Source organism: Mastigoproctus giganteus, chromosome 9 (assembly GCF_048544385.1).
Source record: "Mastigoproctus giganteus isolate SK-2022 chromosome 9, ASM4854438v1, whole genome shotgun sequence".
Taxonomy (NCBI): domain Eukaryota; kingdom Metazoa; phylum Arthropoda; class Arachnida; order Uropygi; family Thelyphonidae; genus Mastigoproctus; species Mastigoproctus giganteus.
Window position 1 is genome coordinate 208,652,890 of NC_143583.1, and position 17,726 is coordinate 208,670,615.

Sequence of the window (17,726 nt, forward strand, 5' to 3'; positions counted from 1 at the left end):
GTTTGCAAATTTCGCAATACCAGAGCTGCAACAACGTGGGCCCCTTCAGGATACCATATTCATGCAAGATGGTGCACCACCCGATGTGCCCACCGTTGTGTCCAAAGATTGCTAAGGCAACACTTTACAGACGAACGGGTCATCAGCCGTTGTTTCCAGACATCTTGGCCACCCTGATCACCGGACCTCACCCCATGCGACTTCTAGTTGTAGGGTTTTTTGAAGGATCAGGTGTATCGGGAAGGATGTCAAACTAGCAGATCTGAAGGACAGCATTTGACATCATGTGCCGGCTATTCCAGTTGACATGTTACGTTCTGCTATATAATATGCTGTTCTTCGAATGGAAACTGTTGTTGACCAAAATGGAGGACTCATTGAACAATTGTAACGCTGTTCAAGTGATTTGTATTGCCACAGTGCCATATAGTGATAAATTTTGTAACTAATTTTTTCCCAATAAATGGCGAGCACATTCTTTATTGTACCTTTTATCCAAATTTCTCTTCAGTACGAGCCTTACAACTCACTCCAGGGCCCTCTACATGGGGATACTTTAATTTTAACAACCCTGTAGATTAACAGTAGCAGCTAGCAGAGGTGAAAGTGATTCTTGCACTGCTTCTATTGAAATGAGCAGCAGCCTGGGAAACAAGGTGCAAGGGATTTCAGAGACTGCTGGGTGTCATTGCAGAACAAGTAAATACATGGGCTGTTTTAGGGTAGCTAAGAATAGGAACAGGTGCATGTATACTTGCATGTACACCAATGCTAGGCGTTTGGTAAATAAATTTGATGAATTTGAGGTGTTGGTCAAAATATCAAAGGCAAATATTGTTGGGATATCAGAGATGTGGTGTCACACATATATAAGGAATGCAGGACTAGAATTTGGGGAGTACAATGTGTATAGGAAGGGAGGAGAGGTTATGCTATTAGTAAGAAACACATAAAATCCAAGTACAGCCAGTTGACATGGCTGGACAGTGCAGTGTCAAGTCAGTTTGGTGTGACATAAGCACTGGGAAAGCAAAATTGAGAGTAGGAGTGTCTTATAATGAGGGATTTTAATTTCCCAGATATTGACTGGAATTTGTGGGTTGGTCACACACACTAGCAAGGCTTTTGTGGATTTATTGGATGATTGTTTTCTACAGCAGCATGTTCGAGGAGCAACTAGAGGGAATAATACCCTTGATCTGAGCTAGTCGGGTGGGTAAAGTGCCTGCTGGCAACCCAAAAGTTGCGGGTTGGAATCCCGCCTCGGATCAGAGTAGAAAATGCAAAAGTTTGAGAGGCGCATTATGGCCACAGAAGCCAATGTGCCAACAACTAACAAAAAAAAAAAAAAAAAAAAAAAAAAACTCGATCTGATTATCAGTAGTGATTCTTCATGCATTAAGGATCTGCAGGTAAAGGAACCACTAGGTAGCACTGAACACATTGTGCTGAAGTAGGATTTACTCAAAGAGGTAACTACCATCAGGGGTAAAGGGAAGAATTTTTGCTTTCGTAAAGGTAACTACAGTGGTCTGAGACAGTTTAAATTCTATATGGTGGGACCAACTGATGATGTTACAAACAGCAAATTCAAAATGGGAAACATTCAAAGAATTAATCTTGGAAGCTACTAGGCTTTTCATACCAACTAAGAAATATTGTTCAGGGTTTAGGCCTAAATGGATGTCAGATCAATTAATGTGGCAGAGAAGGAAAATTCATCTGGTACATGTAAATTAATAGGTGACACGAAAGCCTGTGATAGATATAAGCTGGTCTGTAACCAAGTCACAAAGGAGGTTAGGCAGGCCAAGGTAGATTACAAGAAATCCTTGGCAAAGAATCCTTTAATCCTTGGCAAAGAATTTTGCCAAGGATTAAAGAACCTTGGCCAAAGAAGTAAAGAACTCTTTGCTTTACTTATGTAAGCTATAGAAGGAACAGGATGAATCAGATTGGTCCACTTGATATCGATGGTTCAACTGTTGATGATTGTGATCAGGTAACTAACAACCTGAGTATTTTGCATCTACATTCACACATGAGGAGTTATTCAGGGAGGGGAATGCCAGAGGTGAATTAAACTCTAGCAGTAAGCTAGATGATTTTGTAATAACTGAGAGCAAAGTGGAGGAGAAATTGTTGAAGACAAACATAAGAAAGGCACCTGGGGGTGGATGGGATCTATCCAGTTATATTAAAGGCGGCAGCAAAGGAAGTAAGCAAACCCTTAGCCTTAATCATGAGAGCTTCCTTGGACTCCGAGGAGGTACCCATAGACTGGAGATGTGCAAATGTGACCCGAATTCACAGAGGAACAAAGGGTGACACAAGTAATCACAGACCTGTTAATTTACTTCTGTTCCAGGAAATTAATGGGGACACTGGTTAAAGAAGTACTGCAAGATCATCTAGACAAAACTTCAGTTACAGCTCGGACACAGCATGGATTCGTTAAGGGGAAGTCTTGTCTGACCAATTTGATTGGATACTATAATGTGGTCACAAAGAAACGAGATGCAAAGAATAATTTTGATATCATATATTTGGATCTTAGAAAGGTTTTTGATACTGTTGCACGTGGAAGACTGCTGTACAAATTGGAGAGGTATGGCATTGAGGGTAAGTTGCTACAATGGATAAAGGGATGGTTGAGTGGGAGATGACCGAGAGTGGTAATCAATGGACACTACTCTTCTTGGACTAATGTTATTAGTGGATTCCCCCAGGGTTCAATGTTGGGTCCATTGTTGTTTTCTGTATTTATTAATGATATTGATGATCGTATATCAGGCTTAATGTTCAAGTTTGCTGACGATACGAAGGTTGACAGGGTTGTTAATGACACTAATGACAGTACACTGCTGCAACAGGATCTAGAAAAGTTGAGCAGATGGGCTTAGACTTGGCAACTGAAGTTTAACATTGACAAATGTAAAGTACTGCATATGGGAAGCAGTAACCCCAGAGTAATGTACCAGCTGTGTAGGACTACACTGACAGTGGTAGAGAATGAAAAGGACGTGGGGATAATTGTGCAGGCAGATATGAAGTTTTCTGAACAGTGCAGACAGTCTGCAAGAGTATCTCATTGTGTCTTATCAGTGATATACAGGAATTTTTCTACAGGGATATTGGAGGTGATTATCCCCAGGCCACACCTTGAGTACTGTATACAGGTCTGGCCCCGAGTGCCAAGCGATATTAGTGACCACAGCGCCTTTTCATAGTGATTATCTGATACGCTTTACTGTATATACGTTTCTCCTGAGTTTCGCAAGTCCGTTAACTCTTGAGCATTATAATTGAATAGATCTCTCATATTATATAACCCAGAAAGGAAAGTACCTTTCTTTAACCCCCTTTTTTATTTTTCGTTAATACTAACCTTCACTTCGCTTGGGTCACTAGGCGGCACCGCTCTTGCCTCCACGTGGCGGGGCTGGTAACCTGGGAGAAAAAGATTATCTCCCGGGGCCAAAAAGAGCACGTCATGAGTAAATCAAACTCTGACTTATCTGGGCTGCCAGATGCACCCCAGTCAACAAAAAAGAAAGACAGTTCTATTGCAGGAACTTCAAAACGGCAGAAAACTGACTCTGACACCTATCCTATCCCAGCTTTCCTGATCATGCACTCAACTGGTGAAAATGCAATTGGCAAAATCTCGCCATTTAGGGTGCAGAAGGAATTAGAAAGCAGAGCTGGAACTCCTAAGTCTGTAAAAAGACTTAGGTCAGGAGATATTCTGATCGAGACCTCTAATAGTAAACACTCAGAGCGGCTCTTGAATATTAATCTCTTTGCTGGAATACCAGTTACTGTGACACCCCACAGATCACTGAACACCTCTAAAGGAGTGATTTCTGATTGGGATTTAATAGATGTATCCGAAGAGGAGATGCTTGAAGAACTTAAAGAAGAAGGCGTTATACAGGTCAAGAGAATTTCCACCAGAAAAGAAGGAGTTCTGACTCCTACACGTAATCTCATTTTGACCTTTAATACACCACATCGCCCAGCATCCATTAAGGCTGGATATCTCGTCTGTAATGTCAGACCTTATATTCCAAATCCCCTACGGTGTTTCCGATGCCAGAAGTACGGACATTCCCAGACAGCTTGCCGGGGAACTCCTGCTTGTGCAAAGTGCGGGTCAGTTGATCACAACTGCGAAGCCTGTACTGCACCCCAACCGATATGCCCAAACTGCAAAAAAGATCATCCCGCTTACGCTAGAACATGTGAACGCTGGAAAACTGAGAAACTTATTCAGATTTATAAAACCAATCATAACGTGTCCTATCAAGAAGCTAAGCGAAATATCTCACCACCAAACCTTGCAAATAGATCTACGTATGCTCATATCACCAAAAAATTCCAATCAACCGCATCGCAAACTGATCTAACAGTACCCCCAAAAGAGTCTTTCTCGAACTATGTAAAAACACTGTTCAATACAACTGAAACTCAGGCAGTCAATACGCCTATTTCTGTACCAATCGAAAATCACCACTCCCCGGATGAAGGGCACAAAGAAAAACAAATCGTAACTACTCACCAACAGGAAATGGATACTAAGGAAATACCCCCAGATGACCCGGTCCTACACATTTTTGTAGAAGAAGACATGGAAACAGAAAGGCCCTACTTTCGAAAGAAAGACAAAAACAAGAGTGAAAAACAGAGAACCTCAGCACCAAGAAAACGCTCGGAAAGTCTAACTAGAGATAAACAATGAACACAATAATTCAATGGAATTGTCGTGGTTTCCGTGCCAATATTAATGACCTATACGACCTTATCTCTAAATACACACCAATATGTCTCTGCCTCCAAGAGACATATTTCAAACCTCAAGACACACCAAAACTGTCTTATTACAATATCTTTAGAAAAGATAGAACTGATCAAAATACTGCACATGGTGGAGTAGCTGTTATAACAAACCCATTTGTTCCTGTCAAACAGGTCTTACTAAACTCTCCTCTCGAGGCAATAGCGGTCCGTGTAGCTGCTGACATCCATATTACAATCTGCTCCTTATATATTCCACCAAGCTATCCCATCCAACAAAATGATCTAAACAACCTCATAGCTCAACTCCCCACACCTTTCCTCATTCTGGGAGACTTAAATGGTCATCACACACTATGGGGTAACAACAATATTGACCAAAGAGGAAAACTAATTGAAAAATGTTTAGATGATAACAACCTTCTCCTTCTAAATGACGGCTCACCTACTTACGTTCACCTTCCTTCTGAAACAAATACTGCAATAGACCTGTCTATCTGTTCTGCAACTTTGTATCCTACTCTAAAGTGGATGGCAAACAATGATCCACTGCATAGTGATCACTTTCCCATTACAATTGAATTAGTAAATAAACCCTCTTATCAACTTACTAGAATTCCTCGGTGGCTAATTGATAAAGCAGACTGGGTGATGTATAAAAAATTAGCTAAAGTGGACCCTGAAATTATACAAAAATCCCCAACCAAGGAAGCGGTTGAGTATGTCACAAAAACTATACTACACGCAGCAGGACAGGCTATACCAAAGTCCTCCTCAAAATTACCTGTACACCCAAAAATATGGTGGAATGACGAATGCCGTGCAGCAAAAAGAGATCAAAATAAAGCTTGGAATACTTTTAGGCGCTATCCAACCACAGCTAATCTCATTCAGTTTAAACGCGTTAGAGCAAGAGCCAGGTATGTTAGACGCAGTAATAAAAAGGCCGCTTGGATTCGCTTCACTTCAACCATCAATCAAGCAACTCCCACACACAAAATTTGGAAAACAATCAGGAAAATGAGTGGTAATTATCAAACGACACCTCAGCCTATCATGGAATGGAGAGGGCAGAACATTTCTGACCCCGCCCAAATTGCCAATATACTAGGAGAAACTTTTGCCAAAACATCAGCAACAGAAAGTTACATACCAGCCTTCAGAAGATTCAAAGCAAATTCAGAAAAACAAAAGTTAAACTTTTCTTCAAAAGCAGAAGAACAATATAACTTACCATTCACTATCCACGAACTACATAGAGCCTTGTCAACATCTAGGCGTAGCGCTGTAGGACCAGATAATATCCATTATTCAATGATACAGGAACTAAGTGCTGAATCACTGCAGTCACTTCTTGATCTGTTCAATAGGCTCTACCGGGAAGACACATTCCCTGAGCAATGGCACCACGCTACAGTCCTTGCATTCCTTAAACCTGGAAAAGACCCGACAAACCCTACTAGCTATAGACCCATTGCTTTGACCAGTTGCCTTTGCAAAATTCTGGAAAAGATGGTGAACCGTCGACTGATATGGTACCTGGAAAATTTCAATCTCTTAAATTCTGCACAATTCGGCATTCGACAGAACAGATCAACACTAGATATACTAGTAAAACTAGAGAATTCCATTCGGAATGCATTCCTTAGATCGGAACACCATGTAATGGTTTGCTTTGACATCAGCAAGGCCTATGATTCCACGTGGAAGTATGGAATACTCCGTGAGCTACATCGCCATGGACTTCGGGGCCATCTCCCGATTTTCATACGCAACTTCCTAGACAAGAGAACTTTCCAGGTTCGATTTAAAACTTCGCTGTCCAAACTATTTTTTCAGGAAGAAGGAGTTCCCCAGGGCTCTGTACTCAGCGCTACACTCTTTATAATTGTGATAAACACCATTGCTGAACAACTTCCGAACACTATTGATAAGGCACTGTTCGTAGATGACCTTAGTATTTCTTGCCATGCGAAAAACATGAATACGATCGAGAGACAATTACAAGGGGCAATAAATAAGATCAGTACATGGGCACAAACCAATGGTTTTCAGCTTTGTTCTCAAAAAACGTTGTGTATCCATTTTTGCCGACAACGTAAATTGCACCTACACCCGGAACTACAACTGAACGGAAAACCAATAGCAGTTCAACCCAGCATACGATTCTTAGGAATCACCTTAGATCATAAACTTACCTTCCTGGAACATATTAAAAGACTAAGAACATCCTGCCAACAAAAATTAAATATCATCCGGGTTCTCTCAGCAACAAAGTGGGGAGCTGATCGCCTTACCTTATTACGGCTATACAGATCTTTAATAAGATCAAAACTTGATTACGGGGCCCCAGTATATAGCTCAGCAAGGCCTAGTGTTCTTCGCTGGCTTGATCCTCTCCATCATAGTGCAATACGCATTGCTCTAGGAGCATATCGCACGTCTCCAACACATAGTCTATATGCCGAAGCTCACGAACCCCCTCTCTCTATCAGAAGGCAACAACTTATATTACGCTATGCATATAAAATTAGATCTATGCCTGAACACCCAAATTGGGAATTACTTTTCACTCCCCAACACAGCAGGTTATACCATAACCGCCTTACTGCTAACAGACCGTTAGGTATAAGAATAAGACATCTTCTAGAAGAACTTAATCTGAGTTTTGATAATATCACAAGTACCCCTCCACTACTCCTTCCACCGTGGAGAATTACTCCACCTTTATGTGATAAATACCTTCATAAATGGGATAAATCTGCACTAAATAAAGAAAATTTTTTGCAATTGTACCATGCAGTGGTGGAGCAGTTTCCAAACTTCATTGTAGTTCATACAGATGGGTCAAAGAATGACAGCCACGTTGGAATCGCCGCAGTTTTCCCGAACATAACATTAGCCTACAAACTGCCACATGAGTTCAGTATCTTTTCTGCTGAACTAATGGCAATTCAGGTTGCACTGAAGCATATCGAGTCCTCCAATATTGAAAGCAGCATAATATTCTCTGATTCCCTAAGTGCACTTCAAGCCCTGGAAAACACCATGAACATCACCCACCCTGTCGTTAAAGAAATAACAAACTCTTTATATACCTTATCTGAGCTTGGAAAAACCATACACTTCTGTTGGGTCCCAGGACATATGGGAATTCCAGAAAATGAATTAGCGGACAGTGCCGCAAAAACGGCCGACTTACCACCTGATGTACAGTGGAGAGTTCCACATCAAGATTATAGACAAATAATACAGGAAAAATGCATGTACCAGTGGCAATCAACATGGCAAAATCAACTTGAAAATAAGCTTCGAAGTATCAAGCCAAATCTTGAGCAATGGCCTTCAAGCCTCAGTGCAATTCGACAACAGGAGGTAATATTAGCTCGTCTCCGAATAGGTCACACTAATATTACTCATGGTTATCTTTTAAGAGGGGAGAATCACCCCCAGTGTGATCACTGTAAAACAGTACTTTCAGTGAAACATATCCTTGTGGAATGCGCAAAATTTGCAATAGAACGCCAGAATATCTTCACTCCAGCCACAACTGAAGACCCACTAACACTTGTTTCACTTTTGGGCAATAAAACAAATGTCTCAAAGATTTTTACTTTTCTCAAAGCGATCAATGTATACCACCTCCTTTAGCTAGTCAAAAATCAGTCTCCTGACCCTCGATCTATAACGAAATAGCAGAAATACTAACCTATGTATGGCGCACTATGGCCATAGATGCCCATGCGCCAAAAAAATCCCCAACCAAACAAACAGTATACAGGTCTGGAGGCCTCATTTTAAGAAGGATGTAGAGCTGCTCGATTGAGCACAGAGAAGGGCAGCAAGATTAGTGAATGGAACAAAGGGTTGCTCTTACGAAGAAAGGCTTAAGTTTTGCAAATTACAGTGCTGGAGACTAGGCACCTGTGAGGTGATCTGATTGAGTTGTATAAAGCCTTGAATGGTTTGAGCATGCTCAATGCTGATGGGATTCTTCCTCTTGCTCAGAATTATCTCCTGAAAGGACATAAATTCAAATTGAGGAAAGACAGTTGTAGGATAGATGTACGCAAGTTTGCCTTTAGTCAGCAGGTGATTGATTGCTGGAACAAACTACCATCTGTCGTTGTAGAAGTTGGTAGCTTAAATAGATTCAAGGCAGAACTAGACAAACATTTGGAGAGAGTTGCTGGGTGAAACGAGAAGGGGTGTTTTTTTTTTGGCTGATGCTATATAAGCTTGCTTTCTTGCATCATGTGCCTTTACTAATGCTGTATCAGGAACTATTCCGTGTACAAAAGAGACCGAATAACTGAAGGTATAACCCATGGATGGAGGTTTGTACGGGCCTACATTTTTTTATTTTTACTTGGCCTGACCTGACCCAAGCCCAAATTTGTTTTTCAAAAATTCGCTACCCATATCTGACCCACCCAGACTGATTTTTATCCCAGCCCAACTAAACCTTTTTATATAAATAAAATTGCTAGCATTAGTTTCTGAAGTTTCATAATAATAAAAATAAATAAACTTTAAGATTGAAAATTTAATAAATCTTCAATTTACCATATTTAATATAATTACAAAATGAATATTGATATCCACCTCAAACAATCTCTTCACATGCTTTTTATTGCAAACTATTGTGCAGAAATAAAATAGAGCGAACACTGTTGCTTCTTAAATTGGTTTAACACTCTTGCACTGCTGGCAAGTCATTTCCACAAGAGTACATATTTCAGTGAATTTTGGAGACGGTGAAGTGTGCCTTATTGGTCAGTTAAAAGTGTTAACAGACAAATAATACATTTTTTTCTAAAAACCCTTTAAGAATTTAAATACATAAAAAAATATAAAAAATTTTATATTTTAAAATTTTTAAGAATAGCCCGAAAAGGTCCAAAATGTTGGAAATAACAATTAATTATGATTATTTGTACTGGACACAAGCCTGAACACTGTTCATTTTACCTGGCTCGATGGCCAGACCTATGCAGGACTCTACTTGCAGAGAAGTTGCTATATTAGTAAATGACATAATATGAACTTTTTCTATGAGTTGATTTTGAACATTGGCACCTAAATCCTCAATTCTTCTCGTAATTGTTTACAGAAGCAAAATTCTTTACTTTCTCAGGACATACTTCTGCAATTGCCAAACATTTGTTTTACAAAATCTCTATCCGTAAAGGCACCTCCTTCTTCGGCAGATGAATTTTGATGAGTAAAAGTTCTAATCTTCTGTTGTTGGACTTTGAAAAGTTTGGGTTAGTTTTTGGAAGTTTTTCTGCTGCAAAGCTCCTTGAAATTTATCCTAATTTGAGGCATGTTTTGCAGTGTAGTGACATTTCAGATTATTTTCCTTGAACACCGACAAGGCTTCATTGTAAATAAGACATGTGCAAGTAGCATTCAGCAGCACAAAAAAAGTAATTAATTGGCCACTGCTCATTAAAAACACAACACTCAGCATTAACTTTTCTTTTTTCGACATCAATTTTGACATGGTTTTTATGTGGTCACTGGAATAAAAAAGATAGTCGTGAATATTGAAGTAAGCATTGACATGTCTTAAAATTTTATGAAATATTTTAACACTAAGGTTATTATATTCATATCATTCTTATATCACGTGAAATTAATAATATAGTTTATTAGGCTGTTTGCCTAATAAACTACATTATTATAATATAAATCTTTATAGTTTTAAATTATATTATTAATTATAATATAGTTTAATAAGGTGACATTTCGGGTATCTTACCTATACCCATCATCAGACCATGCTGTCGGGAGAACAGAAAGGGCTACAAATTTGAATATTTTAGGATATTACAATTGCAATTACCAATATTTGCAATTGATGATTCTAAAGTATTAAGTTTTGAATTGCTGTTACAATATAAAACAGGAAATCTAAGGTGATACAAAGAGATTAAATTCATACCTGCTGACAGCAATGCTACCAGAAACTTTGTGCATACAGGCTGTCAGCAGTTAATTTATAGCTGAAGGATTAACCGATAGGATAGAGGCACCTCCGTAGCCAGGTGGGAAGGAGCAGCAGTGCCTTACACACGCTTCTTGATTAGACCGGTGTTCGAGCCCGTCACCACCAAATACAGAGGATGCAGAAAGGTCAGGGAATGACCACCGCATATCCCGGAGCAATATGGCCTTAGTTGCTAATGCTCCTAAAAACCAAATAACAACCACCAATAGGATAGTGTCATGTTTTTATCCTGGATTCAGGGTTCTTTTATAATAGAAGCCAGGGGTGATCTTTGCTGCCATAATCTGGACATCAGGGTTTATGTGCATGCCGGTTCAGGATCTTAGCGATACCAATCATCAGACCATGCCGCTGTTGCTGGGTTTTATCCTGGATCTGGGATTCTTGTGTAGTGGAAGCCTAGGGTGACCTTTGCTCCTATACTTTGGACATCAGGGTTGGCATGCAGACTGGTAAGAGATTAGGAAATCCCTAATTACTGTCTCTAATGCTATATTGCTATTTAATGACTGGTTCAAGATATTTTAACAATGTTTCCAAGGAAAGCTTTCAGTGGAAATAACAGATCATCATCATCAGCCATTTTCAATCCACTGCAGGATGAAGGCCTCTCCAGCAACTTTCCAGTTCCTTGTGTTTTGAGCACTGGCCATCCATTTACTACTCAAAAACTCATGAATTTCATCTATCCATCTCCGCCTTTGTCTTTCAGGTTTACTTCTAGCTCCTCTTGGGTACCATTCTGTTATTTTCTTAGTCCATCTGTCATCATGTCTTCGAGCTATGTGTCCTGCCCATAGCTCGAAGACATGATGACAGATGGACTAAGAAAATAACAGAATGGTAATTGAAATGGTAAATGAAAATAACAAAATGGAAAATAACAGAAATAACAGAATTAATATCTAACAAGACAAAGCTGACAACACAGATGTGTCAACCCTATTAATCAACCAATGAAGGTTAAAATATTCTGTAAAATGTGTTTTTCATAAATTTTATTGTGATCTAATATAAACATTAATTTTTACAATCTAGTTGAAATATCCATGGGCCAGATAAAATTCTTTTGTGGGCCGTAGTTTGGGAACCCCTAGTCTAGACATAACAGAGGTCCCAACATGTGCCAGTTGAGCATGCCCCAGACCATTACTGACCGTCCACCTTCCTGAACAGTTCCTTGTTGACATGATGGGTGCATAGCTTCATGTGGTTTCCGCCAGATACGCACCTTCCCATCCGCTAACTGGAAACTGGCCTCATCAGACCAGGAGACCCATCTCCAATCATCCCAGGTCTGTTGGCAATGTTCTTTTCCTCAGTTGAGGCATAGAGTCCTGTGTCGTGGTGTTAGCAATGGAACTCTGGTGGGTCGGCAGCTTCCATAACCTATTGCGGCTAATAATCACCTGATGGTCTTGGTGGAGACATTTCTGGCACCTCTCTCGTTGAAGTCTGCAATGATTTGTGCCACTGTTGTGCTCCGGTTGGCTGAAACAATGCGAGACAGCCGTCAATGGCCACATTCATCCACCACCTTTTTCTGTCCACAATGAGATGTTATTCTGGAAATGGTGGATTCCCAATACACTCTTGATACTATCGAAGAGAGAGTAGTGCAATTTCTGTACCACCTCCGCGATAGAGTGACCCATGTATCGGGCACCCACTGTCAACCCTCTTTCAAAGTTGGTATGGATAAACTCATGTGGTTTATCCATACTACATCGAATTACCGTCTACGTGAATGCAATGTACCTATATACCTGCCAAGCGGTGAGTTCATCCACTTGTAAAAGGGGTGACAGCATCTCGCTGCCTAGGAACCAGGTATCCCATGAATTCTGTCCTTTTAGCGTACATATCTGTTGGATCCTAGGACATACAGGGATTGCTTGAAATTAAGCAGCAGTGCAAACAGATCAGCAAAAGAAGCCATACTGCAGACTGGAGAAGAAATTTTAGTACTGTATTTCGATTACAAACTTGTGGTATGATGTACTTGCCAGTTGCAGTGGCAAGAAATTTGGAATCTACAAACCATACCAAATATAGCAGAATACTGAAAACTGGGTTTCTAGCATGCTAAAATCAAGAAAAGAAGAAACTACTGACCAGATTAAGAATCGGGCATACCCATATTACGCACTCGTTCTTGTTGTGAGCAGAAGAACCACCACGATGCCAGACTTGTGACAGTATCCAGTCAGTACAACATATATTAATAGACTGTCCTGCATGTGCAATGAATGCAAACAAACCTTCAAAAATATTTATAGGACACATCATATCATTACCCTAGCAAACCTCTTGAATGATAGAGATGACTTTACAAATGTTTTCACCTTCCTTAAAGCTATTAATTTATGTCACATCCTGTAAGGAAGTAAACACAAGCAACAGACTAACCCACTGAAGTATGGATCAGGCTAAAAGGAACAACTCAAATCCAAAGTCAACTCCTCTGAAACACATCTTACCATATGACCTAGCTTATTATGAACCATGTAGTTCATGCACCAGTAAACACAAACACAACTAACCGATCAACCAGCCTTTAAAAACATATGATTGCAAGTTGGATCAATCAGCTCCCTGATTCACAATATTTTGCCTGGCTGTGGTCCTGGGGTATTCAAACAAAAAGTTCCACGTTGAGGCAGTGTTTCTCAAACTTACAATAATCATGTACCCAGTTTGGGAGTTTGGTCTTACTGGCATACCCCCTTCTTGGGCAAAGAAAATTCAAGGGTAGTATTTAATAATACTATTTTGTCTTTACTAGAGAAAATATAGAATAATATATAATAAAAGTTATACATATATACTGTATATAGAAATAATAATTTAAAAAAAGAAGTAATAATAAAAGTTAAACATTCTGACAAGACAGCGTAGATATATTTATGGTGGATTCATACCAGTCTGATATTAAAGTACATATGTTAGCTAGTGAAGAAAGCACATTTTTAATACTATTTCTATTGAAATCGGAATTAAAATGTATAAATTTAAATGTAGTTTAAATTGTTATGTACCAAACACTTTTTTTTTTTTTTACATTTTGCACAAGAACTTACAACGTTCACTGAAATAATGAAGTAATAAAGGATTAGCCAAAATTTAACAAAGCACTCTTTTTGAAAAGACTACTATCACCAGCATTCTGAAATTAACCCCTTTACTGTTCACATATACAACACAGTACAGTTCATTCGCAGAAAGGGAAAGAGCAAGCAGTAAACAAACAGCATAATTATCAAGTGATTACTTCCCACAGATATCTGGTAAAACATTGCTTGGATCACTACATGTAAACAACACACATCTTGGGAGTGTAATCCAAGGCAGGGGGAAACGAAAAGTCATAAAATCATTAATATTTTAGATTTATCATCTTTTATGATTCAATAAATTAAAATTGTGATTTTAATAAGAAAACATGCTTCACTATATGAAAGGTTTGGGTTTTAAAGTTTGATTCAATAAAGTTGCTGATTAAATTGGCCAGTGATTCCTCTAAGTGGAAACCATTGTTTTAAATTTTAATGAATTGTTTTCTGTAGGTAAAAAAAAATCCTGCCATGTACTCTTTAAAACACTGCTGTACATCACACTTTGGAAAGCACTGTATTATTGGATTGATATGCTTCCCCAGAAAAGGACTCCACTTGTTGATAACTACAGCTCTAGTGTATATTGGCTGTCATCACCTATCAGAAAAAAGAAAAAAAAAGTAATGTGAAGTTTGTGATTGAAAGTGAAACACGTAGACTGCAGCAGTCAGTCCACCCGTGATCCATTGTAGTACCTGCCATAGAGCCAGTACTACTGTGGATCATGTAGAAATAGCAAACTGTACAAGTATGCCATTTTTTTCTGAAATATAAGGTTTAGAATCACAATATTTAGGTTAATACATTATACTGACATTGAGTAAAAAGGGTGCAGAATGTTTTTACAGCAGGTCAGCATAGCAGACTGCTGTAGAAACTAAGAACCAAGCTGTGGTTCTCGGAAAATAAAAGCTGTTATCCTCTCCACGTTTCATGTTTAAACATGAAAAGTTTGTTTTTTTTGTCCACTGCTCTATTGGAACATCACTCTGGTCTAATATATTTAAAAACAAATGTACAAAAAGTGATAATTTTATGTTATGTATATTTTTTTCTTTTTGTATTTTCTAAAATAAAATGCTAAGATACATTTGCTAAATATATCTTAGAATTTTATTTTATTTTAGTACTTCATATTTGAAATTTAAAATTATAATAATGAATTATATAATTGAAATTCAGAATTTTTATTTCAGAGACAATGGTTTCTTTGGCTTACCAGCTGCTGTGCCATGTGCTGCTCTTCACTGCACATCCCCAGCAAGGAAAAAGTGTCCTCTAATCTGCATCCAGTTTTCAGGTGTATTAGCATGATTATGGGATGGATATTCCAATTCAAAATAAAAACTGTAAACTTCCACCCAATGAAATTCAAGAGGCCTGTGGTAGGTGCCGGGTTCCATATATGAGAAAGAAATTTGGTGCGATCGGAAGAACAGTAACTGGGTTTAATAAGTAATTAACTAACAAGTAAATAACAGGAGCTTTTGAGATTTAAGTATCTCTTCGTCAGCTGCATGAATACGTACATAAATATAAAATATGAAATGTTACAAATGGAATGGCATAGCATGGTCATGTTGAGTAAAAAGAGAGGATGCTCGAATGCTAAAGCATCACTGCATAGCATTAGATGATTATTTTGGGTTATGGCTGCATACATGGGCTGATTGCCAGTGTTTGTCATGCTGTAATACTGCAGACTCCATGATTGGTGTAGCTGCACACCTCCATTGCAGTTAAAAATGCCGTGACAACCAGATGTATGCAGTGACTCAATCCACAGTTGTTGATAGTAGTGGCGGGATTGGTTAACCACCTCAGTATCACATCTGGGATTGAGGTTGTGTCGCATCAACCATTAATCCTCTGTAACTGCAGAGTCAGCTAATCGAATGGCCCTTTCATGTTCAGAGAGGCGGTCCTCGAGCCTTCTGGCAGTTTCCCCCACATAGCAGCCTCCACCCCGATTTGACTGAAAAAAAAAATATATATATATTCTTGAACACTACTTTTAAGCGTATGTTCTATTTTTATTAAATTTTCAGTTGTGACAATGCTGTGGTTATGTAGTGTTAATGCTATTGTAGAATTAAACAGTTAGACATTATACGCACTTTGATATATTAGGTCAAAGTCCCGATTGATTTTTGTTTTGCGAGTGGTGGTAAAAATTTTTAATTGTTTTGAGCAGGAAGCATTGCCAGTAGTTAAGGCCTAACTAACTGGCTAGCCATAGTTTTTCTAGCAGTTGTTGGTTCGCCTATAGTTCCATGTTAACAATTAATGTGGAATCAAGTTAAAAAATATATAAATGTAAAGTTTGGAAAGATTTAAAGTAAGAGGAGAGAGGAAATAAAGGGAATTATTAAAGATCGAGTGAAGAAATATTAGGAATATAGCTAGGAAGAATTAGGAAGGTAACATTCCTTCACATGGCCACTCTCTGCTACTTCCTCAGGGGCTTTGAGCAGACAGATAACAAAAACATGATAATTATTAAGTCGTATTACTTAGTTGTAGCAAGACTGCTTTATAAGGATGCTTTATAAGTGACCTAATAAATTATGTGCCATGAAAACAGTCCCCGCACCATCACACTTCACACCAAACTTGTATTGCTGAAACCTCACATGATGGGTTCAGTGGTTGGTGCTGTCATTGGCATACCTTGGTCCTGCAATCAGCATGAAACAACTGGGGCTGGCTTCCATCACAACAAGCAACCCTTTCCTCCTCCTCAGTTGCCTAGTACTAGTGTTCCAACATCTGAACTGCTGTTTGCTGAGTGTGTTCTGGTAGTTGCATTCTCAGTACATTCTAGACACTTGTGCAAGAATATCCCAGCAGGGCCACCGTGACCCTATGTGCCACCAGTAAGCGAAATCACTTTCATTTCGAAATCATTTCCACCCCAAAATATTTGAATTAAAAAATAAAATAGCATTCGTTTATTGAAAAAGAAAACAATTATAAAATCTCACATATAATATAATGAAACAACAAGCAAAAATAACAAAATCATTCTGAAATCCTGGATATAAACTTTAAATTCTAAATCACAGTAGTCGTATTCTATCACAATAATAAAATAAAAGGAAAATTATAATGTTAAAAAAATTATACAAATTTGTTTCCTTGCTTTAAGAAATGTGAATTTATTTAATTTAGGTTTATTTTTTCCAAAAGGTCATTTTCTGTTGAAATTATTGGCAAATTAGAAAGTCGTTGAAACATTGTCAATTGTAAATAATTAAAATTAATAAAAAGATTAATTTTGAAAAACTCCACTCACCTGAGGCAGCTGAAACTGGTAAAGTTAGAAAAATTCTTAGTGCAACTGCTACATTTGGAAAAGTATCTGTAAAATCGTTTTTAAAAATATATTGTAACAATTCAAATGGAGTAATATTATCTTTAAGGGTAGCGAAGAAGAATTTCTTCATACAGCTTAAGCGTAACGAAGAAGAATTTAAGATGCATTAAATATGAATTATTTGTTTTGTTCACTGTGTTTGATTTTTTGTCTAACCTGCTGTTTGCTCACTCTCATAACCCAGAAGCTGGAAATTACCGACATCAGAGGCCCAATTACAATCAGAACTTGTGACGCTAATAATTATAGAACAATTTTATCAAGTATGGAATTTGTTTACGGCGTTGAATGTGCCTTCACAAGGTTCTTTGTGTGTGCCATATTTGGGAAAACCACATCTACATGCACAGACCTGTAGGTCTGTGCATGGCAATATCTGTCGTCACCCAAATTTACACAGACTGGGCCAGACGTGTGTATGTAG

The 17,726-nt window shown here is 38.5% G+C and overlaps 1 protein-coding gene across 1 annotated transcript in view; it reads left to right on the plus strand.

The window, feature by feature from the left end:
* Nucleotides 1-16,928, plus strand: part of l(2)34Fd (nucleolar protein 10 lethal (2) 34Fd) — a 282,114-nt gene extending 265,186 nt beyond the window's left edge. Inside the window, exon 19 of the mRNA XM_090381757.1 lies at nt 15,123-16,928. The gene's annotated coding sequence lies outside the window, so the exon portion shown is untranslated. The remainder of the gene's footprint in view (nt 1-15,122) is intronic.
* The last annotated feature ends 798 nt before the right edge of the window (nt 16,929-17,726 follow it).